Raw genomic sequence first — 24,122 nt, forward strand, 5'->3', positions numbered from 1 at the left:
TTCCTTCCTTCCTTCCTTCCTTCCTTCTTTCCTTTCCTTTTTCCTTTTTCCTTTTTCCTTTTTCCTTTCCTTTCCTTTCCTCTTTCCTCTTTCCTTTTTTTTCTTTCTTTCTAAGAAAAAGCCAATTCATCAGGTAGGGAAGGACTGCCTTTTGCAGTCTCAGGTCCTGCCAGAGACAAATGACTGTAAAAATTTAAAATCAATCATTAACAGATTAGCTGTTGGTCCAAAGTAAATAGCAATCAGCTTATTAGGCATCAGGCCGAGTGAGATAAAGGGGAAGAAGTATTGAAAATGAGGATGTTGTCTGGGGCTCTGCTTGTGGGCAGCACACAAGGAAGCTGCTTCTTTGTGACTTTAATTACAAATGGAAAACAAGGTAGTTGGCTGAATAAGTTGAGTCCCTGGTTGTGTTAAACAGAATCCTGTGGTTTTCTGTTCTATGTCATGGCTTTATTCACCTTGATTAGCATGGAAGTTGGCTGTGCTCCCTGGTTGTTCTCCTCTTTGCCTTCTAAGCAAGATCTGTCAACTGCTGTTCAGTCGACTCTGCAAAGCAGCCCAGAAATTGTGGCTGAGACTTCTCAGTTTCAGGAACGGGACCTTTCCTACCCCTTTGCACATTTAGTTCAAATCTCATTATTGGTTGAGTTGAGGTTGGAAAGTGAAGGGACGGTTCATTAGCTGCTTCCCTTTTAGCTTGAGGTGGATGAGCTACCATTTGGCAAATGCCACAGTAATAATGTTGCAAGCAAGATCCACCAATGGACACTAAAATCAGAGATGAAGGTTTGAAGAGAAGCAGGATATTTGCATAGTCTTAAAGTACCATTCTCAAGATTTTATTAATTACAAAGGAAAAACAGTAACTTTATAGTGGTGAAACCCAGCAGATACTCCCTTTACCAAGTGATCAAGTAATCAATTTCCTCTACTCCCCTGTCCCCATGATACACTGAGAGGGAGCCAACATCGTTTTTTTTCTTACTAAAAATGCATAACCTCACTCCAATTATGAGAAAACATCAGACAAATCTATTCTGAAAAATAACTGTCAGCCTTCAAAAGTGTCAAGGACATGAAATGTCAAGAAAGACTAGTGAATTGTCATGGATTTGAAGGGACTAAGGAGACAAAACATGGTGGGATTCTGGATTGGATCTTCGAACAGAAAAAGGACATTAGTAGAAAAACTGACGAAATCCAAATAAATGTTAGCACTGGGTGAAGGAAATATGGGAACTGTCTGTAGTATTTTTGCAACTTTTCTTTAAGTCTAAAGTTATTTCAAAATAAAAACTAAAAAAAAAAAAAAGAAATGCACTGAATGAAAAAAGAATGTTTGAGTTCTGGGGGTGCCTGGGTGGCTCAGTCGGTTAAGCATCTGACTCTTGATTTCAATTCAGGGCATGATCTCAGGGTTGTGAGATCAAGCCCAGCGTCGGGCTCTGCACTCAGCGCCAAGTCTGCCTGAGATTCTTTCTCTTCCTCTCCCTCTGCCCCTCCCCCCGCAGTCTCTCTAAATAAATAAATAAATTCTTAAAAAAAAAAAAAAGAATGGTGTGAGTTCCAAAAGCTGCCACTGTAAAACCTAGCCTGGGCAGGTTTTAGGCTTTGTTCGCATTTGTGCCTTATTTTAGCCATAGCTGGAGTAAATCACTGCTTTCAATGGGAAACAATAAAACAAAACTCTTTGTGTGGGCCCTTCTTCACAATTCCTATTGTGAATAACACAATAAGGTTATTGTTTATTGAAAGGTGCATTCACTAAGGTAGGCAAGGACAGTCCCAGTTTGTGGAATGTTGTATTCTGAAATTTGTATGATTTGGATTTCCAGTTTGTGTGAATTATATTACGCTGTTTATTCTCAAGGATCACAGGCTGGCTGGGGTTGGCTCTGCTTCGTCCTGTGGGTTTGGGTCTGCTTTGACTTGGACCAAGGGGTTAATTGGAACATAGTCTTCTCAGAGTGGTGGCAGAAGCATAAGAGTGCAAGGCCCACCACACAAGCACATTCTAAGCCTTAGCTTGTGTCCCAATCTAACACTTCTTGGTCAGAGCTATTCACTTGGCCATGTCCAAAGTCAAGGAGTGGGGAGCTACACTCTTTGCATAGAGGTTGGGGGGATAAAGTACATATTTTTGGTCATATATCTATACAACCATAATATTTCTGGCCTTTGCTACCTCCCCACATGGCTACTTCTGGCCTGCTCCACAGAGCCTTTTCCCTTTGCTTAAGTGCAAATATAGAAAGACTGATCTGCCCCCACTGATATGATCAGTTCCCATGGGTGCTGTGACTGCTTGGTGGTTTCTTGGAAGTGAAAATGCTTCTTCCATTACATTACAGTAAGAGTGGGGTCCCAGAGCATTGTTGTTTGAGCACTGTGGAGTTAAAGTAACATCTTGAGGTCCCCCTCTCAGTCCCTACAGTGGTACATAGACATGATCAGGTCTGCTGGGGTAGTGGGCTCCAGGTACCAGGCCCCGTTGGTTATCCGGGATCATCATCCATATGTGGTTCTCTGGCCCTCTTCACAGACTGGCTTGTCCTGCCAGACCCCAGCCCACACAGTAAGTTCTTTCCTGCCATCTCTCCACCCTCCTCCTCAACCTGGCTTCTGATGCCCTCCCCTCTCAAGACAGGCACAAGATTGTCTGACCAACAGTTATAAAAACAGTTCAAGTTTATTGATTTGTTTGGGTTTCCCCAGGAGGTTCCTTGCCTCCCCTAGATCAGTGGGTGCAAGTAGTCATTTGTCAGACTTAGTTCTCTGTCCTAGAATTCTAGTGTCTCAAACCAGAGCGACCATCTTATTTGTCTTCTACCCATTGTGGTGAGTTACATATATGATCCCACGTAACTTAAATTATCAAAAGGCATTTGTTCAAAGAAGCTAAACTTCTGAATCTTTCATAACCTGACCCAACCTTACTTCCTTTGATTTTCCAACGTTTTCCATCCACTCAATCTGGCCACTTTCCTCATTGCTCCAAGGTCACAGTGCTGCTTGTAACTACTGTCTAGACTTCTCAGTGCCCGGGGTACCCTCCCTCTCCCACCCTCCAAGCGGATCCTGCCTGTCCCTCAGGGCTCCCACAGAACTCACCTAGTGCATCAAACTTTCCTATGCTGCTCCATTTTAGGCGAATTCTCCATTGTTCTATGCTCTGAAGCACATGTAATTTCAACTACAACTTGACCTTTAGTAATTCTTTAATTTTATTTTTGTAATTGCATACAAAATATAACAACATATATTACCTTAAGTAACTAATTAGATTATAGTGTCTTTGTGGCCTGAGTGCCCCCCCCCCCCCCCCACCCCCCCGCCAAATACTGCTTCTGTATCCTCCCTGGCCAGGAAGATGACTTTAAGCACACAGTAGGATTTTAAGAAGTTCACCACCAGTTTCAAAATTTAAATCACAGAATAAATCCTTTGCTTTCTCCTAAATTAATAGACAAAAGCTAAGAAAGAAAGCAAATCAAAAAAGATCAGAAAAAATAACTTCAGTGTGGATATAAACTATTTTAAAAGAAATGGTAACTTTCAATTAAAAGGAAAATTGTTCCTTTGAAGAGAAAAAGGACATTATTCATGAAGAAAAAGTTATTCTGGATTTATTTTTGTCAGAGGATGAATCAATACTAACAATTCCGAACGCTTATCTAAATGAAATAATAGGTTCTGTTTCCCCAGTATTTTGTAACTGAGTGAGGGCAGACATCACTCGTTACCTCCACTCTATAGGAAGATAAGGAACGGAGGGTCACAGCATGTACATGCTTTGCCCAGTGTCCCGGCTGCTACAGGACAGCACCAGGCCTGAGTTCAGGGCCGGGGTTCTGCCCACTACCCTTGCAGCTCCTGGAGATTGCGTCCTTTGTTTCATTCTCCTGGGGTCACTGTGTACCTTTTGTAAAAGATCTATCATGCTGAAGATGAACTGAGCTATCAGGTAAACATTTGAGGAAAGGAGAGGAGCTAAGTTGGAATGTGAGTGGATTCTGGTGTTGGTGGCCCCTGGCATTATAACTGACAACAGAGTGACTTCCCATCACACGGAGCACTAAGCACAGGGTGAATGTCATGGACAGAGGCTCCTAAGCAATTACAAGTACGGATAAAGTGACCATCCTTCATTAATGAAGGCAGGTGCTGGAGTCTGCATGTCACTGGTAGCTGGGGTGGTGTTAGGGTGGTCAGTTTTTGGCCCAGTCTAACGTTCAGGTCCTCTGTCACATCTGTCGTCTACCTTCTGGTGCTTTCTTCCCCCAATTCCTTTTACCTAGCTAACCACCCAGCTCAACTGAGATACCCAGGGTTTTCCAAACACAGTCCCCCTCCTTTCCCCTGTCTCCCTGAATTTGCACACCTCCAGTCACTTTCTGCTCTAAGATCCAGCTCAAAGGCCACTTCTTCCAGGAAGCTGCCCTGTTTCCTCAGCAGGAAGTGGGCTCCCCTGCTCCTAAAACCCCAAGCCCTCTCTCTCCCAGCACTTTTCTGATGGCCATTGTCATGCACTGTCTTTATGTTTGTGTTTGTTTCTCTCTCCTTTGTGAGTGCAAAATCTTAAAAGAATTGACCCTTGTGCTGGGCTCATGACAATCCTCAATGTAAACACTGCTTGGGAAAATGACCAAATGAGCAAAGGCCTGAATGTCTTATCTAGCCTGCTAAGTATTTTAATGCAAAATTGTCATATTATCATCAGAATCACTGTTCTCTTTTTAGAATAGAAAAAAAAAAATCATTTCACCCAAGACGTGTGCTCTTCCCTCTCTCCAAAAACTGTCTTATTAAGAACATCATATGGAAGAGGGGAATTAACCAAACTGGGGGATAACTTTACGAAGCACCTGAAAACGCACTGCTATTATATCTTAAGGCTCATTTGGGTAGAAAGAGGATTTTTAAAACACTGGGTGTTGTACTTGTTTCTCAGGGATATTTACACTTACTTATTTAAACAGTTGCACCAAATATAGAAGTGACTTAGGGTTAGAGATCCTGTTCCTTCCCTTTTGAAAGACCCTTCCCACCCCCGCCATGTAGTGAGTGTATCTATCTATCTTCCACAGTGTGCTGATGTTAGAACAGCCTTGTCCAATAGAACTTTCTAAGATGATAGAAATGTTCTATGTCTGCACTGTCCAGTATGTGTGGCACCACTAGCCATGTGTGGCCACTGAGCACTTGAAATGTGCTAGTGTGACTCAGGAACTGAATTTTAAATTTTATTTAAATTATTTAAAATTAATTAGTGTAAGTGTAAATAGCCACACGTGGCTAGTGGCTACTATATTGGACAAGTCAGATTTAGGGTCTTGTGGCCTTTGTCACCCTTGGTCCTGAGAAAGGTATCAGAGAGAAGGAATCCATTACTACTCCCAGTGTATTGGGGCAGCCTGGGGAAAACTCAGGCTTCGAAGGTCACTTGCCTCCACTCCAGAAGGCTTTCCCCACCAGCTTCAGAGCAGTGCATGAGAGCAAGCAAGAAGAGCCAGGATTCTGTCTACATGTTTATGCATTCAGTTACCTTTGTCCAGCTTTTTATTTAAAGGCCACATGCCAGCCACATAACAATAATCAGTTGGGATCATAACAGTCCTATCTATGATGTTTTCAAAATTATTGTTTACAGCTTCTTTAATTCTCCATGAAGATGATGAATCTGCAGAGAATAAGTATTATTAAGTAGAGATTTCCCTGTAAATTACTGGTGTCCAAATAAGGTGTCTTCCACCACACTGTCCTTTATCTTGTACTGCTCACATGCACAGTTGTGTTAGGGGAGACTTGTTTTTTGTGATGAGTTGCTATCACTTTGTTCTGTGGGGTCGAGAGTGTTATTTTCACATTGTAACTGATACCATCTCTGCCTGAACTTTTTTGATGTTCTGAAGCAAAACAACCACTTTCTCTTCACCTAAAAATTCTTATCAGTGAGGCCCACACAGGTGAGCAAGGTGTTTACATGAAGAAATAAACTCACAAAATAAAAATTCTATGAAGAGGAGAGGCTGGGTGAAAAGGCATACTTTTTTTTTTGAGGGGGGCTGCCATGGAGCCTCTCCCAGAAGCTTTAGTCTCATGCAGAAAGATGGAAATTAGAATGAAAAATAAGAATTTGGTTCAGAGCAGCCTGTTTAAATGTGTGCTGTTTCCAGACCCCTTAGCAGAAAGTCAGCCATTTCATGGAGGCACAGAGATGTCATTTCATGGCCCTTCTGCTCAGGAGTAACAACCAACAGCCCTTCTGCCCTCACCTTCAGACTCTCACCCGCCCTTGCATCCCGGCCTCGACTTGCCACCAGCAGGGACACCATGAAAGGCCCCTGCAGCATCCAGGGGGATCTCATTGCAGCAATCCTTCGTTTTTGGGGTGGGGTGGTAATTGCCAGCACATGATTATTTTATTTTGTCTGAATTATTTACCATGGAAGGAAGCAGTTTGAAGGGGAGGGGATGTTAAGGAGTGTGTTCAACTCCACTCGCTCACATTGATTCTACCCAGAGCGAGAAGAGCAAACCTATTAAGAAGAAAAATCACTTCCTTTTCTTCGTCTCTTTCCTCTCCCACCCCCAGGTCTTAGAAATAAATAAATAATGCCAAGAGAAGCCCTGGTGGCTGCAGGGAGGGGCCGGCGGCTGGGGACTGGTCCCCATTACTGCAGGTGAGCACTGGCCGGAGCTGTCCGTGGTTCTGTTCTCTCTCCCGCTCCCATCTGGCCTGGTGGTGCATAATGAGCACCACGTATGGATTGAAATCCCATTTAGAGGATGTTCTGTTGCGGAACCTGTAATCAGGAAAGTTGGGTTTTAACCCCAGAGGTGCCATTCCCTTGTTGTTCTTACATTGAAGAGTTAGAGCTCTGACTTCCAGAAGAACTTATGTATGATATATAGAGGCGAACAGTGCATGAAGGCCCCTTTGGGGATAAAACAGAATGGAAGCCGTGGGAAGGAAGAGAGTGACGGTAACAGTTGGCCAGTAGACCGCGGTGGTTTTGTGCTTCCATTCCTTCTTTGCAAAATAGGGAAAGCAAACCCATCTCCTGCCTTAAGAAGCGCTGGGTACAGTAATCTCTGTGAGAAGAGGTGTTATATCATTTTGGCAGGATACTGCATTCTTCTATTAAGAAAACAAACAAATATGTAAATAGAGGCAGAGTGCCCCTCTGATCTGACCTTACTGCGTATCCTTAACTAGAAATATCTGCAGAATAGTGCCCTGGTGCACCAAAGAGGGGGACCTGGGGCCTTCTCAGTATGTGCTGCCACGAATGTGTGTGGGTGAGCCACCTGAGAGAAATGGGATGGGACCCTAAGCAAGGTAGTGGCTATATTTATTTTTTCTTCATTGAAGAACTTTTGAATAAAATGTTAAAATGCTTACAAATTCATAATATATATGCATTAGAAGTCTTCGTGATAAAATGAATGTCTGTGCCATTTACCCACCCAAATTAAGAAATACAGTACATTATTACCACCACTGAGACTCCAATAATGCCCTTCTTAGTCCCAGAGGTAACCCCTATCCTGATTTTATGCATGTTATGCTCCTGATATGCATCTATTTGTATGTTGATGATGTGATTTTTTTCTATTATGGCTTCATTTAAAGTCCTGATTATTTGAATGCCTCGCATGCTCCTGCTTTTTAAAAACAAGCTTTCCAAGTTTGAGCCATTTGTAAATGGAATCATACTGTTATCTTCTTCTATGAATTACTTTTCTTCACTCAATATTATATTTGTGAGATTTGTCTAAGTTGATACATGTAACATACTTTATTCATACTCATCACTGTTTGTTATTCCATTGTGTGAATACTCTAAGACTTATTTATCCATCCTTTTCTTGATGACCATCTGGGTGTCTCCATTTTTTTGTTATTACAAACCATATTTCCGTGAATATTCTAATCCAATCTAGTCTCTTGGTCTAAAAATTTCTCCATTGTATATGCCTGCGAGTAGCATTGTTAGCTCATAGGGAATGAGCATCTTCAACTTTATTAGATCATGCCAAGATCTGAGTGGTTGTCCAAGTTGCACTCCCAATAGCACTGTTTAAGAAGGAACTCAAGAATGTGAATCAATTATGGGCTGATCCAACTATTGTCCAATATCTGAGTTAAGAGGAAAGAGAGCCAGCATGGCTAAGAAGAATCCCCAGATAATGATGATAATGGCATGATGCTGGCCAGGCACTGTTCTCAACACCTTGCACATGTGGACTCATTTCATTTTTATAATTACTCTAAGAGGTATACACTATTATCCTCACCTGCAGGTAAAAACAAAAAACAAAAAACAAAAAATGGACCACAGAAAGGTTAATTAATTTGGCTGGTAAATGTAGGATCTGGAATTTGAACCATTGCTCTGAACCCCATAACTAATTTTAGCCGTTAACCAATGAATTCACTATAGATGAGCCAGTAATAAGGGCAGCTTCACGTCTGGTAAGTGATTGGCTACTCTGCCATTCAGCGTGGAGCTTACCTTTCAAGTCATAATCCTTATTGCCTTTTGCAGTTCTCCTCACCAAGAGCTTTGACTGTATTTAGACTTCATTGGAATTTGATCGTTAAAAAGCAAGGAAAAGCATTCTTTCTTGGGTAGCATGGAATTTGGATGACCTCTTTGGCTAGTATAAGAAAAAAAATGTGAGAAGGAACTCTTGAATCCAACACCCCAAATCCTAACCTAGCATAGTCTACCTGAAGTTGATGTTATGGTTATTGACACTTGCCTGCACAAGAAGAGAAATAATTGTTGCTACTGGCCCATCCTCAGGTAGTTTGATGTTAGGTACTGTAGTTTGCATGGCAAAATGAAGGGGAAGGATATTGACTATTACAAAGGCTGCCCAAATGGCTAAAATATGACATAATGCTGTCACATGGCATATAAGCATTGTTATTTTTTGTCATGAAAACATCAGCAGAAATGAAGAACCATACATAAATTCATACCTTAAGATCAATAAAGCTGTATTTTTTTTGATCCAAATTATTCAGATTAGTCTTTTACATGATATCTCCACTTCCCTTTTCTGTACACAGACATTTGAACAGGGTAGAAAAGTGGTGTTACTGAAATGTAACACCTGGAATCCTTTTTTATGATCCATCTTTAAAAGTAAACATTATTTCATGTATGATTAACAGCAATGTTCTCAAGACAATAATTTCTATTTTTGTTTGTTCGCTTAAAATAGGGATGTTTGTATGAAAACCCTGTACAAGGGCCAAACCATTAAGCTCCTCCAAAGTCAAAGTAGGCATATTTCATGTTGAAATATGTCATTTTAATGTTGAAAGATAAAAAAGAAGGTCTTTAAAGATTTGGCCTATAGAGTAAATTTCAAAATGGGAAACAACACTGGTCCTGTAATGAGATGTAAATCATAACACTGACATTTATCTTCTCCTGGTGAGTTCAATTCCTGTAGCAGCACAGAGAGGAAAAGAAAATATTGGAACTGAGAGTAATAAAGTGAATACAGCAGGCTCTGCATGTGTGAATGACACTTCCTTCACAAAATGAGAATAACTGGACGGCCTAAGACATATTCCCCTTTTCTGAAAATATCCCAGACCTTTTGACTTTTACTGATGTATTCACTGTCTTGAATCTCACCTGTGGGAGGACCACTGGGCTTTGGGACAGGCCACTTTAAAAAGTCAAATGTCTTGGGAACTGTTAGGAAACAATGGGCCACTCATTTGTGACTATGAATTGGATCAATCAGATGGTTTTCCTTTTGGCAGCCAGTTGGGAGGGGTCTACAGTGTGGGGTTCAGAGTAAACTGGTGGCTGAAATAATTGGGAGGAGGGACGTGAAGGATGAGTGAGGCACAGAGGTGAGGGGTTTAGGGCAGCCAGGAGGATGCTGAGCGCACGGGGAGAGATGGGAACAATGTTAAGGGGATAAAGAAAGTGAGCTGGGAAGACAAATTTGGCTTACTTAAAAAATGTGACTGTAGGGGCACCTGGGTGGCTCAGTTAGTTAAGCATTTATTTCGGCTCAGATCATGATCTCAGGGTCCTGGGTTGAGCCCCACTTCAGGCTCTGCCCTCAATGGGGAGTCTCCTTGAGATTCTCTCTCTCCCTCTCTCTCTCTGCCCTCCCCTCATGCTCTCTCTCTCTCTCTCAAAATAAATACATAAAATCTTAAAAAAAAAAAAAAAAGAAAGAAAAAATGTGACTGCATCATAGAACTACTTGGTTCCAGGCCACTGATGTTATTCCTCTTAGCATTAAATCAGTTCTGGTGAGCTAATATGACAAACTATAATTTACAATTTTGTTTTTAAGGAAAAATGCATTCACAAGCTAATAGATTGAATGATTGGCTCTAATTCTTCACTCCCTTGCTTTAGGCTTATGTAGGAGGAGTGCATTTTACTATCCCTTGACTTTGGGGTCATCCGTGGAACTTGATTTTGGCCAACCGTATGTGGGCAAAGTGTGCTAGTTTTGACTCTAGGGCTTTAGGGGTTTTGTCTTTTTCTGCTTGCCATCTTGTGCCTTATGCACTTCTGCTCTATGAGATGAGCTTTCCGTGGATAGCTGCTACCCATTTAGCTGAGTTGCAAATTGAAGCAAAGCCATGGAACTGAGCACTAGCTTAAATTAGCTGATCTCTAGCTGACCTGCAGATATGTGAGAATTAATGCTAGTTGTTTTAAGTTACTGAGTTATGGGATGGTTTGTTACACAGCATCTTTGTGGCAATAGCTAACTGATACACAGAATTCTAAAGAATCCTCTTCAAATGAATTCTTGGAATATAACCCATTAGTAAATTGGAATTTTCCTGTGCTGCAACAAGATCATTATTCTCTTCTTAATGAGAATTTTTAAAATCCAGTTACAGGTCACTGACAGGACAAGGGCACAATTTGTTACCTGATAAGACAAAGATTAACAGAGACTATGCCTTGCACTTGTAGCTAAGCACTACTAGTTATTGCACATAGGAGTGGTTTTCAGACAACTCCATAAAGTACTAGTGCCTCCAAGGAGTTCTTGTAAAGGCTGTCTTGGAGTGGGATTTCCCTCTCTCCCTTCTTCACCTAGCTTCAGCCACATCAGAGCTACTTTTATTTGTTTTGCATACTGGGCTTCTTTGTAAGATTTTGTCCAATTAAAAGTCTGAGATAAGTTTGAACACCTCCCGTGAACTCCTTGCTTTCTTGGAGTTCATGCTCTCCCACACCTGTACATCTCTTCCTTTGGCCCAAATTGCTCTCTCTCAGCTTCTCTGTAGAAAGCTCCTATTCATTCTTCAATACTCGTGATATCAAAATATGTCTTTGATACTTCTTCCTTCAAAAGATGGGGCCTTAATTGCCATGCCCTTAAGTGTGGGCTAACCTGGGTAACTTTTAAATAAGTGGGCTATGCAGGAAGTGATGGTGTATGATGTCTAAGATTAGGGCCTCTCTCTCTGACTCCCTCTATCTGTCTGTCTCTGTCTCGGTCTCTCAGTTCACTCATTCTTGGGAAGTCTAGCTGCCTTTTTATGAGAACACTCAAACAGCCTGACAGAGAGGCCCAGTAAGATGAACTGAGGCCTCCTGCCAACAGCCATGTGAGTGATCTTGATTGCAACCAAATGAGAAACCTTGAGCTAGCTCTCAAATTCTCGACCCACAGAAATTGTGAGAAATTGGCTTGAAGCTGCTATGTTTGGGGATAATTTGTTAGGCAGCAATGCAGGTATCCCCTGCTTTCTGAAAGTTTGTCACTTCACTTTTATGAAAGACTATTAATACACTGATGGTTTTCTTCATAAAAGTGAAAATCCTCTTCAGATTTCTTTAGGTTAGTGAAAAAAGGTACTAATTTTGGTTAGTGAAAACAGGGTCTTTTATAAAAACTACTCTTCTGAAATTCCTAAGTGTTAATATTTTTCTTCTTTCTCATAGCCTTTAATATACACTTGATTTGCAGAGTTTATCCCATTGCATGATCTATTTACATATCCGTCTTCCTCATAAAGCATTAGATACTTGTATTCTCAGATGTCTGGCATGGTTCTTGGCATCTTATATATTAGATGAAAGATTTTTTAAAAAAAGCTTCAGCCCAAATCTGAAAAAAACCCTCAGAGAATAAGACAAAGGATAAAAAAGAGTTATCTCTATCTCTACCACAGTAATTCTCAGTTTGGACCAGAGATGATAAAAAAGCAGAAAACCCTCAAATGAAGTCAATACTGTATTTTTTTTTTAATAGCTTGTGAGCATATGAAACAGTTCTCTTGTTTTGGCAAATGATAGACATTTCTGCTCAGATGGTGGGTCTAAAATCACAGGGTCTTTAAAAGACCAGGATTGGTGTTTTAGGTTTATAGGTGAACAGGTTGGAAATCTATCACCATCCAAAACAAGCTCTGGATTTATGGCTTTGATCAAGTGTAAATAGAAGGTACATAATTTACTAAGCTATAGAGGATGTTTGATGTTTTTTAGAAGCCAGAGCTACAAAGTCAAATCCAAATGGTAGAGCTGGTATCTGGTTAATTCCATGTGGACGCACTGATTTGGAATCAGAGTTTTCTGGGTATGCCAGCCTACACAGACCTGGAAAATTGAGTATTAAAACTGAGATTCAATGATGATGATTTGTGTTTTTATTTTAATGATCATCTAGACATTAGTAGGAAAGTACTCTGGGTTATCTGGAAGTCAATCTAACAACTTAGAACCCACCATGTAATTTAGGTCTCAAGTTCATGATTCACCATGGCTCAAATGGCCCCGCAGGTGATAGGGTTTAACTTCTAATGCAATGTTTCTCAGATGGAGGTCTGTGGGCTTATAAGTTTAAGGATCCACAAGTTCTTACATTTGGAAAACTGTGATAGAGACAATAAATGCTTCCTCGGAGGAGGGATTATTGATTTTTCATCTGGGTAGTCAAGGGAAGGTTTTATGAGGGAGCTGGCATCTGAACTGGCCCTCCAGGACAGACCCTGTATGCTTTCTCTTAACAAATGACATCAAGTGTCTATTTAAACCACCTGCTTGAGAAAATACCCCCTTCCAGGGGCCATTCATTACTTCCTGGTTTTCTTTGAGAGCCTTGATGTGTTAGTTATATTTAATTATGGTGTGGCCCAGAGAGAAGATGTAAGGGAAACAGTGTGTGCAGGGAGCCATGGAGAAAGGAGAGGGTGGGGCCGGCAGAGGGAACAGAAAACAGCTCAAGTTAGCTGGACTGCAGGGCAAATGCAGGCTACAGTGGACAGGGGGTGCAGTGCTGGCAAAGTCTTTCATGAAGGCCAAGGCTCAAGAGTGTCTATTTTTTTTCTCTGATTAGGCAAGGGAGGGGTGTGTGTGTGTGTGTGTATTTTCCAGGGTTGGTCATTTTATACTGATGGGGATGACTCTGACAACATTACAACTAACACAAATTCATGGTCCTATTGTTGAATAACCATGTCAGCATCATTTTGTTTTAGAACTCTTGCTCATCAGTAAAGCTGTTGGGCATGTGGGGAATTTTCAATGTATATGTCACTTTGGGTCCTTGAAGAAGACATAGGAGACATGTTTGGAGTATGTGCCTTGCCCTTTGCTGACAGAATGGACCTGGGCAGTCATGTCTAAACTGCGTCACCCTGCCTTCTCTTACCCCCACTCCAGCAGGTGAAATCCAACTTGGCACCTAACTGTGGGCGAACCAATCCATTGCCTGGGCTGAGCTAATCAGGCTCTGTCTTATGGGGATTTGAAATTTGGACATCAGTAAGATGAGGGAGCTGCCAGAACTGAAAGTTTGTTCCAAGCAAACCGTGTTGAAAGCAAGGGAAGCCTATTGAAAGAGCGAGGTGAAGAAAGAAGAACATGACTGAGACGAAATGCATGTAGAGGGAATAACTCTGGTTTCTGGTTTTCCAGTTTCAGTTCTAATTCCAACTTGGCCTATATCTCATTTGTTTCCTGTCTGTGCTTCCCATTCTCTTTAGGATCACCTGTTGCATCTTTACAATAAAATTCTCTATGCTTAAGCTAAGTTGAGTGGTTACTCTTTCGTGCACCCACACATAACCCTTCTAAAATAATGCTGAATTTTCAAATGAAGCCACTCGTTCTCGGGAGACCATCAGGCTGCAGGGAGTATCATCAGCTTACCAGTGCAGGTGCTAAGTCACCTTTCACCATGAAGACATGAATGGCTTCAGTGTATTATCAAGGACTCTGGGAAACAAGTTGGCAAGTGTGGCTTGACCATTTGCTGGATGAGATCCCACCTCTTAATGCACCAAGGATTGACCAAAGACCTCAGCAGTCACGAAGAAGGTCTACACCGATCGTAGCAATGGATATTTTGACAAAAATATGAGACAAGTAACTGCAGTGACTATATATGTATATGTGTATGTATATATATATATATATATATATGTTTTACCCTTAATTTTCCATTCTTCATTGTGAGTAACAAAATCTCACAGCTGAAGAGAAGTCATTGCCATTCTTTCAGACATCTGATGAAATCTGAAGATCTCTTTATACTAACTGCAGGATTTAATCAGCAGTAGGTAATGTGAATGTGTGTACTATAATGAATTTCAAGTATTGCAACCTGCAGAGGTTGTCAGTGACTGAATTCCTGGGCTATGCAACTTGTAATTGAAAATCTTTACATTTTAGTTCCACCTGTCATTGTTCTAATTCTATTCAAAGAATATCTATTATAATAATACTTTTTCTCTGTCTATCAAAAGTTATGCTTCATAGAAATGTATATCATTAGAAATTATTAATTCCAACCTGTTGGTAACTTGGAAATCTTGACATTTTTTCAGGTCGTTGAAACTGTAGAAAAGACTTTCGTCTTGATAAATAATAAATTTGGTAAATACGAGGTAGCAGTGAGAAATACTGTTTTAAAGTTGATTTCCTTTAAGATGCTGGGAATCTTATTCAGGCATCTGTGCAGCGGGCAGTATCAAAGGACTACACCAACAGGGGATGGAGACCCAGGGTATCCGCTTTGCACTTTTTTCTTCAAGAAGAGTTGCTCTTCTGCTGCTACTCATCTGTCCATTTGTGGGAATTCTATTCTTCAAATACAGAGGCTAACGGCAGCATAATGAAGTTTTGCGTATGCTCGCTCTTGCTAGATTTTTTTGAGCATGGATGGTTTACAAGGAACAACCAAACTGTACCACAAAATGATATTGATATTATGGGATTGCATCAATAGCATTGGCTGTTTCATTTCCATTCACTTATCAGACATATTTACTTCTCAGATATTTCCTTAACCGGAATTGACTGTACTATAATTGCCTATTTCTTTGGTCCATTGGCTGTTAACCTTGAAGTGACTGGGGTAGAGCTGGCGAGGCCTTCCCTGTCAGGCCTGACCTCTCACTATGCTGGAGAGAGCGCTACCATGACAACGGCGACAGATGTCAGCTAAGCAATGTGCACCCTAGAAAGACTCCTGTATTGAGAAAATCGATCTTGTAATGGTGCCACGGAGCACATTCGCTGAACTGCCAAGTGTTCTAGGCTTAATCATTTATTTCATCTAGCAGAGAGAAGAAAACATAAAAGAAATGAAATGAATTTGACCTCTGTCTTTTGAGTGACTTTAGTGCTACACTGAATTCTAGCAAGTGCCTCTTATGAATTTTAAAAAATTACATTAGGAATAACATTTTGAAGTGAAATGACTCTTGTAATGCCAACCCTCCAGAAACATGTTATTTCAAATGTCAGACACATAATAGTCATTTGCTACTTTCTGTGTATGTCCAGGGGTTAGCTCCGTCTTGGGTATGTTTCAGGCAAATTATTATAAAGGAACCAGGAATGAAGCAGACCAGAGCCTGCTGCCTTGGCTTTCTCTCTTTTTCTTAGCATAAGGGGTCTTCCTTTGTGCTGATGATCATGGGGGGCTTAGTGAGTAGCATCAACAGTGTTTCGTATTGAGAGCTTCGCACCCCCTCTCAATTTTATAGTCTTCCAATAGCATGCTCGTGTCTGTCTCCAGAGTGGAGTTTGTCTCCATGACAGTTAATCCTGGGACAGCCTTCCATCGCCTTGATAGGCTTGTCATTCAAGCCTTGACACCTCTCATTCATTTGAGTCTGGCCTGCTGGATATGCAAATGATGGAGGACTGAAAACCATAATCCCTCAGCTGTGATGGCCAGTATGTCAATGTCACTATTTTCGGAACGACCATTTGGGTAGTAGTCAGGCAGTGGTGGAAAGCTAAACCAGGGGACGCGGAATGCACTTATGACCTTTCTTTGGCTCAGAACTACATTTTTTGAAAAGCAAACCCTCAAGCCAAGACAAACCCCCAAAGCTTAAAGATTGTAGACAAATCTCTCTGATAACCTTGCCCATATAAATAAATATCATTGAGAGTGATTATAGTGAAAAGGATCTCTTAAGATTTTCAATGCGATATGTCTGTCTCTTGTGCTGTGGGATATTTTATTGCATTTTTGCCCTCAAGTGGAGCTGACGGGAGCCAAGCTTGTAATTTAAATCAATAAGAACCCTTTACCATGGCCATAAAATACTTGGCTAAACCTTTGAAGTGGCCACAGTTGAATGCACAGTGAACACAGTATAAATGTTCCTTAAGATGTATTGTATGAGACCACTACTAAAACAGCATTCAAAGGAACCGGCCTTAAGCATCTTTTGTGACTGATGGAAGAGGGTCCCGCCTGCTTTTGATCATTTACATGCACTGTTCGCCTTGCCACTCGAAGTGGTTCCAAACAAGCCCTCTTAATTGGCACATCACCCCGGCCGCAGCCTTCTGCTTTCTCTTCAGACCTTTTCATTATCTCTTTGGTGGGGTTTCTGGGATCTGGGTCCCCTTCGAAACCAGTAATCCACATCTGATATGCTGTTGTGTTGACTGCCTCCGTTCCTTTGCACTGTAGCCGGGAAAACAGAACAAAGGCAGGTTGTTCACCCCTGTCAGGGGAGCAGGGAGCACAGCGAGGGGGGTCCACAGAGCCGGCAGGGCAGCGGGCTCTGCAGGAAAGTGAAAGCCCCGGCTGCTGCTTACCTGTTTATTTCTTTTGCAGTTTTTGGAGCAGAGTTCTTCAGCAAACTGTCAGACCTGAAGAAACGGTGTTTGGCTCCCTCTGTTCCTCTCTCTGCCTCACATCTGTTCTTGCCTATCCCTTTCTCCGCTCCCTTTTGCTGCCTCTGCTTCTCCTTTGTGTGGATGGATGGATGGACAGATGGATGGACGGATGGATGGGCGCTCCTTACTCTTGTTCCCTTTATCTGTCTCTCTTCGTCTCTCACTCTTTGTCTCTCTGTCTCTCTGTCTCTCTCTCTCTCAGATTCTAAAATCCTCTCTGATTCTGTACTAACAGTAAACAGTAATCATCTGAGTTTGGAATTTGGCCATGATACCTTTGGGGCATACTCCCTCTCCTGGTTGATGGTGTTGCAGTTATTATGGCAAAGGTGCAGGCTCAAACCTGGGTTGACCATCACTTCCTTCCAGAATTCTCAGCTGACCACCTTTCTTGGCCACTGCCTCACGGGAATCACTTATTCTTGGTGAAAAACCAAAGATAGGGACCAGAGTCACAGCCACTTTCCACTTTGATAAAATACAACCTTTCTCATAGTTCCCCCAGTCTTAGAATGGGGCCTCCGTGTATCCCAGTGGTTAAGGAGATGGATACACTGTGTGGCCTTTCTTCTTGCGGTAGGCACTTTCTGAAGGGCCCCTCTGGGCCCAGATCTGACCCCTGTTTGGTCACATGTCGTGTGTTTGCCGCATGTGGTCTGGCCACATGTTGTTGTCTGGCCTCTGCAAACCCAACATGATTAGGTGGCCTATGACATTTCATCTGATGTTTACCATTTTTTTTTTTTTTTGCTTGTATGTGACAGCAGAGTAGGCAGGGCCTTGAAAATGCACTACTTCATATTGATGAAGTCGATGTGTGTAAATGGCACTTAAAAATGTGTGCAATGGTAAGCTATCAGGGCTGAAATCAGATTTTAAAGACATACCAATGAGATTCAGTGCTTGGAACTGGTCTGGGTCCTGATTTGAACAAACTAACTGTGAAAAGGTTTTTTGTTGAGACAATTGGGGACTTTTGACTATGGACTGGTTATTAGATCACTTAAAAAGTTCTACAGGGGAAAAAAATACTACTTGCAAAGAAACGTACAGAATAGATAAATCCGCACTGTAGATGACAGTGATCCAAACTGGGTGATGAGCAGAAGAAAGGCTCATGGCGCTATGCTCTCTATTTTTCTATATGTCTTAAAATATTCTGTACTACAAAGCTAGAAAAAGTCAGCATGCCCCTTCAGGATTGCACAGTCACCACATTTACACCTACTGTTCAACGGAATTTTATCTCATAGGTCTTTAACTGTTTTCCTGTCCTTTTACTTCACATGGACAAATCATGCTTCTGTTATATGGCTGTTTGAAAGATATCTCTATCTCTTTGCCGTCTGTGGCTTGAGCTTTAATGTTTGACGTGGGAATATTTGCTTGCCCACTCTCCCGATTTGGACTGTAAGCAGCTTGAAAGCAGGCCTGTTTCAGGAGCACCTGGATAGCTCAGTTGGTTAAACCTCCAACTCTTGGTCATGAGGTTGAGCCCCACTTCTTGCTCCGTGCTCAGCGAGGAGTCTGCTTGAGATTCTCTCTCTCCCTCTGTGCCTCTCCTACACTGGCACATGTGTGCTCACTCTCTCTTTCTCAAAGAAAAAAAGAAAAAAACAAAAAGCAGGCCTGTTTCTTACCTGTCGGGATTTCCTACCTCGAATCTCACAGTGGAAGGCCCAGAACAGGCTGGAACACATAAACCGTGTTAACACATAAACCATGAAATCTAAGCAACTGAATGCAACAAAAGTCCATTTCCTGTTGTGTGTCAGGCATCCCTGTTTTGTCTTGCAGCTGTGCTCTCGGGAGCAGGTGGCCTTCCATGAGACTCCAGCAGGGCAAGAGAGAGATGGAGGTAGCTGGCTGGCTTTGGACTGCCTTGTCCTTGGAACGGCCCACAGAATTTTCCCCACAGTCCATAGGCTGGAACTAGTCACATGGCCCCACAACCACAAGGGAGGCTGAGATATGGAGGGGAGCATGTGCATATTTGGTGAGCATGAATCTGTGTCACACAGAGCTAAATGATGTTTGTTGAAGCTGCTTCTCACCCCACATGCATATGCCTCCTCAATTTCAACACGAGAAAATGCCAGGGAAGGATGCTTTGTGTTATTTGTATAAGATAAGAAAATGATAACCAGACTGCTTCCTCCTCCTCCTCCTCCTCCTCCTTCTTCTTCTTTTTTTTTTTTTAACCACACACTGGATTCTTTTCTCTGTAGCTGGAACCCTCTCTCCAGTTAATGGCAAGACCCCAGCGCTCTAACTGGCCACTGTTCAAGTATTTGGCTCTGTGGCTATGACAGTTGGAATTGGAGGCAGAGGGACCTGTCTCATCTAAAGATACTATAGCTCTACCCTGTCTAGGGACCAGCTCTGGCTGCTACAAGCCGAGGGTGCTCATAAGATGGAGTGGGACACTGATTGGGGCCTACACAGTTAACACAGTAATAACAAAAAAATAACAATGGCATATCAGACCATTGTAATTATACATTATAGTGAGAAGTTTTATCTAAGGAATGGACACCACTAACTAAATAGAGAAAATGTAGACTCTTAAGCCAGGTACACATTGCTCTGTATATGCTATGCTACTATCTTCCTCAAATTTAGTGATTGACAGGTACCTGTAGATATTTACTTATAGGTAAATGGTCTATACGAATTGGTGTTACAGACCTCTCTACCTGCTCTGTTCTGCCTCCCTTCCACCCCCTTCCTCCATGACTTTTTGTTCCAGGCTCACTACTGTGAAAATGCCATTTCTTAGCCATGGTGCAGAATGTGCCCATTAAAACTGATGTAAGTGAGAAAACCAATCTCCCAATTACCACACCAGCCATTGTTGTGGATGTAAATTTCATTCATTTAATTTTTTCCCAACAGGTACATATCGAGCATGTGTAAGCCCTGTGTGCCAAGGGTGATGCCAAAGAGCTAGAAGTTGTGACCTAGTTGAGCAAACTGTCTGCTTGGATCCTATGGATGCGTCCCTCAGCGTGGGTCAAGCAAGGAAGAATCCAGTGGCAAAGATTCACCTGGGGAGACAATGGAAAAAGGGATCTCAGGGCTAACTTGGGCCAGAATGAGGCAGAGCTACCACCTGGAGCAGGGGACAGGAACCGTCAGGACACAAGGTGCCCCAGGTCAGGGAATCCCTGTCTTTCTATGGGGTCACAGGCTCTGTCTTTCCTTGCATCTCTGTTTCTCTCTGGGCCTTTGCTCCATTATCTCTCTCTGCTGACTGGCTTCTGCTACATGGCATTTGTCCCCATCTATGTCACATTGCTGTGGCTCTGGCTTGACATGGCCCTGCCTGGATCTCACAGCACCCTTTCAACTTCTTGTCACTCTCATGGAATTCCTTAGCTCAGACTCCTGACAGAGACATTATGATTGATCCGGTTCTCTTTCTCTCCACTATGTTTTAGGTTCTATACCAGGGGGCATTGGGAAGCTTTTGGTTTGGTGAACATGCTGGGTCTAGTCAGCCATGATGCATTGGGGGGGTGGGGGCCTGTTGTGTTGTACAGTGCATGGACACATGGATGACAAGAGCTGTGGGTGGGGCAGGTTCCTCAGAAGAGGCCGTGTTATTGCAGCCCTAATGGGGCTAAGAGGTGAAGGTACTCAACCAGGTAGACACATATCGGATGCTGATCTGAGAGTCTCCTAGAAACAATGGGCAACCATTCAGGGCATTAAGAGGAGGGTGATCTGACTATTTGTCTCTTTAAATGGCCCCTGTGACTGTGTCCTGGAGAGTGAGCTGCAGGGCCACAGAGAGAAGGGGGGGTTGGTGAGTGACACTAAAGTCACTTTAGAGATAGAAGAACTGGATGGGTTGCCCTGTGTTTGGCAGTGAATGGTAGTCATCTCTTGCCCCTCTCCCCCTGGGTATTTGGGCTCTATCACACTGGTCCCCTTTTAGTTCCTCAAATTCCCTTAGCTCATTTCCTCCTCAGGGCCTTTGCGCCCACTCCTCATGTGCCCTTTGTTGGAACTTTCCAGCTCCGCCTACTTATCCTTCAGTCTCAGCTCCAGTGTTACTTCCCCAGAAAGCCTTCTCTGACACCCTTCCACAAGCAAAATAGGTAAGACCCTTAGTTCACAATTAGTTATTTAATGTCTGTTCTTCCATTAGAATGCAAGTCATTTGAGTTCAAGGATTATATTAACCATATTAAAAGAAGAATCCCCTGTACCAATATGCTGCCTGTTAGATAGTGGGACCTTAACAGATATATTTTGAATGAAGTATGCTGGCTTTTCTCATACTGTCTTGTTCAATCCTCCTTACAGTTTTACAGCCACATTTTTATGGATGTGCAAACCAAAGCTTAGGGAACACAAGGCAAGAAAGTGGCAGACCCAGGATTTGAAGCTAAGACTGTTTAACACCAAAGTCTTCACTCTTAATATCACAGCAGGAATAAGGTGAGGTTATTTTATTCAAGCAACCTAATTCAGATTAGGTCAGAACACTATGAATTCATTTTGTTCCCTTGCTCCATCCTACTGAGATCAATTTAATTCACTTAGTATTTATGGAGTGCCATGAACTCAATTCACTATGTTAAATGGGAGGGCAAGAAGGGACAGGCTGGGCTTCAAGGAAATGCTTGTAGTAAGCTGGGTGTAGAGGACCTCGGGAGGAGGAGAAGCTCAGTGCCTCCCAGAGGAGCAGCCTGGCCAAAGGTCCGAGGCATTGAGTCATTAGGAATGACTTTTGGGGCTGGCAAGGTCCTACTGTCCCCAGTGCCTGCTGAGATGGGTAAAACATCGAGGCTGGCTGCTTCATGGAAAGCACTTGGCTTTGGAGTCCCCCTCTGCTACTTTCTAGCTAAGTAACAGTGGGCAAGATACTTCCACTCTCCCAATTTGCAGGGTTGTGGTGAAGATTTTACAAGAAAATACAAGTATAGCACCGGGCTCAGCGCCTGGCATAAGGTGTTGACGGATATATGTGACCTTCCGTTACCACTGAGCCACTGGGCAAGCATCCTGTCTGCTCGTCCAGATAGAACAACCTGGGAGGGCGCAGAGAAGCATTTCACAGTGGGGGGTCCAGAAAGTCAGTGGCCGAGAATATCAGAAACAGTGACAAGAAGATACCCCCACTCCCCCCCCTTTTTTATTGTTGAGATGACATTTATGTAACATAAATTAACAATTTTAGGGTGCCTGGGTGGCTCAGTTGGTTAAGCGACTGCCTTCGGCTCAGGTCATGATCCTGGGGTCCCGGGATCGAGTCCCACATCAGGCTCCCTGCTCAGCAGGGAGTCTGCTTCTCCCTCTGACCTTCCTCCATCTCATGCTCTCTCTCTACCATTCTCTCTCTCTTTCAATAAATAAATAAAAATCTTAAAAAAAAAATTAACAATTTTAAAGTGTACAACTCTGTGGCATTTAGTACATTCACAGTGTTGTACAACTATAACTTGTGTCAAGTTCCAAAGAGTTTTCATCACCCCAAGAAAAACCCTGTACCTGATCAGCAATCACTCCTCCAGTCCTTCCACCTCTCAAGCCCCTGGCAACCATCAGTTTGAGTTCTGTCTCTAAGGGTTTACCTATTCTGGATATTTTGTATAAATACAATCATACGATATATGTGACCTTTTGTGTGTGGCTTCTTCCACTCGGCATCATGTTTTGGGGGTTCATCCATGTTGTTGCACGTGTCAGAATTTCCTTCCTTTTTTATAGCTGAGTAATATTCCTTTGTATGTCCATATCACCTTTTGTTTATCCATTCATCTGTGGATAGATATTTAGGTTGTTTCTACCTCTTGCTATTGAGTATAATGCTGCTGTGAACATTCACGAACAAGTGTTTGAATACCTGTTTTTAATTCTTTGGGGCTTATATACCTAGGAGTAGAATTGCTGAGTCATAAAATAATTTTCTGCTTAATTTTTGGAGAAACTTCCAAACCATTTTCCACAGTGGCTACACTGTTTTACGTTCCCACTAGCAATGCACAAAGAGTTCAGAGTTCTCTTCAGCCACCACTTGCTTTCTGGTGTCTTGGATTATAGCCATCCCAGTGGGGAAGAAGTGGTTTCCATTTGCATTTCCTCCCACCTTTATTTTCTCAATGCAGAGGAGGAGTTGGGTCTATGAGGCCTCTCTGACTTCTCAGACCATCCCTCGTGGTTAACATGTTAAAGGGGCTGCCACAGGGAAAGAGGTCCACTGATACACTTCAAGCTGAATTTTAAATTAGGACAAACCATGGAAGGCCATTTGGGAGCACTCTTCATTGAAATTACAAATGCACACACACTTTGACCCAGAGCTCCAAGTCTAGGAATCTGTTTTATGGATATACTCCCATGTGAACAGAATGATGTATATATATATGGTTGCTCACTGCAGTGTTATTTATAACAGTGGCAGATGGGAAACGAACTCAGTGCTCCTCACTGGGGGACTGGTTAAACAAATTTGGGGACAGGGCTACAATGGGATACTGTACAGTCGTAACAAAGATGGAGGCATCTCTTTGTGGGCTGATACAGAAGGAATTCCAAGACAGATTATCAAGTGAAAAACAAAGCAAGATGTAGAACAGTGTTTCAATAGGTTGCCCATCATTTAAAAATGGGAGAAAAAAATGTGTGTGTGTGTGTGTGTGTGTGTGTGTATTTTCTTGCATATTCACGAAATACCTCTGGCAAAGGAAATTGGTGATGAGGGACAAGAATGGGAAGGACAGTATTTACACTCTACCTTCTTGTGCTTTTGGAATTTTAAACTATCCAAATATATTTTTCGTTCAAAAAATAAATGAATGAAATTAAAATAAAGAGAATTCATAATCCCTAAAGATCTCACTGATTTGGGCTCTGTTATTCTGATTTTATGGTCAGTTTGATAGGACACGGACTCTAATGTAAGATTTTTTTTTTTTTTATGCATACCAATGCCAGGGATAGGATTGTAGG

General features: G+C 42.3%; 1 long non-coding RNA gene across 2 annotated transcripts in view; it reads left to right on the forward strand.

Moving 5' to 3' along the window:
* The window catches only part of LOC112825006 (uncharacterized), a 40,240-nt gene extending 17,939 nt beyond the window's left edge, over nt 1–22,301 (forward strand). The window contains exons 5-6 of one of the 2 annotated variants that reach the window (XR_012380258.1): nt 20,058–20,317; nt 21,474–22,301. This is a non-coding gene — a long non-coding RNA (uncharacterized lncRNA). Of the gene's footprint in view, nt 1–13,679; nt 14,041–20,057; nt 20,318–21,473 lie in introns of those variants that run through there. The other variant, XR_012380256.1, reaches the window with a different exon arrangement.
* Nucleotides 22,302–24,122: the final 1,821 nt, after the last annotated feature.

This window comes from Callorhinus ursinus, unplaced genomic scaffold, assembly GCF_003265705.2.
Source record: "Callorhinus ursinus isolate GAN/ISIS: 27379988/994484 unplaced genomic scaffold, GSC_fseal_2.0 scaffold12, whole genome shotgun sequence".
NCBI classification, from domain to species: domain Eukaryota; kingdom Metazoa; phylum Chordata; class Mammalia; order Carnivora; family Otariidae; genus Callorhinus; species Callorhinus ursinus.